This window comes from Oryzias melastigma, linkage group LG2 (genome assembly GCF_002922805.2).
Source record: "Oryzias melastigma strain HK-1 linkage group LG2, ASM292280v2, whole genome shotgun sequence".
Taxonomy (NCBI): domain Eukaryota; kingdom Metazoa; phylum Chordata; class Actinopteri; order Beloniformes; family Adrianichthyidae; genus Oryzias; species Oryzias melastigma.
In genome coordinates, this window is record NC_050513.1 from 9,575,379 (window position 1) to 9,577,942 (window position 2,564).

At 45.7% G+C, this 2,564-nt stretch overlaps 1 protein-coding gene across 2 annotated transcripts in view; it reads right to left on the reverse strand.

Moving 5' to 3' along the window:
- The window catches only part of LOC112159978 (multidrug resistance-associated protein 4), a 55,973-nt gene that overhangs the window by 41,146 nt on the left and 12,263 nt on the right, over positions 1-2,564 (reverse strand). The gene's annotated exons all lie outside the window — the stretch shown is intronic.

The window sequence follows — 2,564 nt, forward strand, 5'->3', positions numbered from 1 at the left end:
TGGTTCTCGACCGGACAAAGGTAGTTTGTCCTCTCTGGGTGGGTGGAGTGCTCCTGCCTCATGTGGAGGAGTTTAAATATCTTGGGGTCTTGTTCACGAGTGAGGGAAGATCGGGGCTTGAGATCGACAGGCGGATTGGAGCGGCTTCCGCCATTTTGCGGTTGCTGCACCGGTCCGTTGTGGTGAAAAGAGCTGAGCCAGAAAGCAAAGCTCTCGATTTCCAGGCCGATCTTCATTCCAGTGCTCACCTACAAGCAGACATGTGTCTCCAACTCTTCTCAACTCGTCGGCTTTTAAAGTTTTTTTAAACTCCTACAAGCGACTTTAATCACCAAGCAGCAGCAACAACTACCACAACGAGGAGAGTTGAACATGGCACCGAAGAAAAACCTTGAAGCCGATCTGGCAGAGCTTAAAACCGCGTTAGCTGACATCCAAGCTAAGCTAACCCCAGCTGTTCTCTCTGAATCCACGCTAGCAACGCTGCTGGAAACTAAGCTAACACCAGTGTTACAACTCCTGGAAGATTTCCGTCAAGAAAAGGCACGTAACGAACAACGAGATAATCGCCAAGATCTCCTGGAGAGGAGGATGCATGACATGGATCAACAGGCACGGATGAATAATGTGATTCTCACGGGACTTCAACTACAACCCCGGGGGCGGCCTGGTGCTACCAGCGCTAGCAGGGATGCTAACGGAGCTGATATGGGAGCAAACGTGACCGTGGAGAATCAAGTTGGAGCATTTCTTGCGTCTAAAGGGATTTCCTTGGACCTAACCACTGTTGAGGTCTGTCATCCGCTTCCTCTAAGAAAGAATACGGATAAACCAGCGATCCTGATCAGGTTTGTGAATCGCAAGCAAAAGATAGCTCTGATGAAGCAAAGAAAACATCTGAAGGGTTCTGCTGTTTATCTTAACGATCATCTTTGTAAATATTATGCTGATCTGGCGAAGCACGCGAAGCTCCAACGATCGAGGAAACAGATCCACAGTACGTGGATTCTGAACTCCAGAATCTTTGTGAAACCACTTGGACCACCGGATGTTACGAAGCCTCTGGAAATAAAATGCATGAAAGACTTTGAGAACTGTGTGATTACGCATGTTTGACCCTTTACTTCAAGCAAAATGTGAACTCTAAGTAAAAAACCCGCTGGATGTGAACTCTGACCCGATTCTGAGCCTCAGAACTCGAGCACATTTCCCTTGAGATGAGACCTTCACAGTCTCTCAGTCATAACAATGAAAAACCGTTACGTGGCCTTAAACTTGTTCCTAAGCTGTGATGTAGCATTGATTTCTGCTCAAACTGCTGATTCTTTTCCTTCCAACCAATTATTTTTTGAGTACTATAATCATTTCTTTGATGAATATAATTTGCACAAATGGTATATATATGGGGCTGCACGGTGGCGCAGTGGTTAGCGCTCTCGCCTCACAGCGAGAAGGCCCCGGTTCGAATCCCGGCTGGGACCTTTCTGTGTGGAGTTTGCATGTTCTCCCCGTGCATGCGTGGGTTTTCACCGGGGACTCCGGCTTCCTCCCACCGTCCAAAAACAGGATTCATAGGTTCATTGGTGGCTCTAAATTGCCCCTAGGTGTGAATGTGTGAGTGAATGGGTGTGTGATTGAGGCCCTGGGACAGACTGGAGACCTGTCCAGGGTGTACCCCGCCTTCGCCCTTCAGTAGCCGGGATAGGCTCCGGCACCCCCGCGACCCCGAAAGGGACACAGCTGTCAAGAAAATGGATGGATGGATGGATGGTATATATATGTTTTTTTTTTCTTCTTTTAAATTAGAATATTTTGATTTTTTTTTCTCCATGAACTAATGAAGATGGTTTTCTATTTTTGTAATCACTCTTTGATAAATACAAACTGTATTAATTGCCTTATTAGCAAATTAAGATGACTTACTTATTACATTTTGTATTATTATAATTCTTTGAATACAATTTTCAGAGTTTTTTTTTTCAATGGGAATATTAGATGATTTGTTGAGGATGCTTTGAAACTTGATTACATTAAAAATATTAATGACGCTTTGAATCTATTAATATTTGATATTAAGTCCTGAACCGGATATTGATAATTCATGTAGAGAAAATGGTATGGTCGAGTCGGGGTGGGATTATATAAGTTCGCTTCCTTCCACTCCCTTTCAAGTGATCAACTTGTGATTTATTAAGTGATATGTAATGTGTTATTATCTGATTGCTTGAAATAAACCATTTCATTCATTCATTCATTCACTCATGGTCATGAACTCTGGGTCATGACCGAAAGAACAAGATCCCGACTACAAGCGGCTGAAATGAGTTTCCTCCGGAGGGTGGCTGGGCGCTCCCTTAGAGATAGGGTGAGAAGCTCAGTCACCCGGAGAGAGCTCGGAGTAGCGCCGCTTCTCCTCCGCATCGAGAGGAGCCAGTTGAGGTGGTTCGGGTATCTGATGCGGATGCCTCCTGGACGCTTCCCTGGTGAGGTGTTCCGGGCATGTCCCACTGGGCGGAGGCCCCGGGGAAGACCCAGGACATGCTGGAGAGACTATGTTTCTCGGC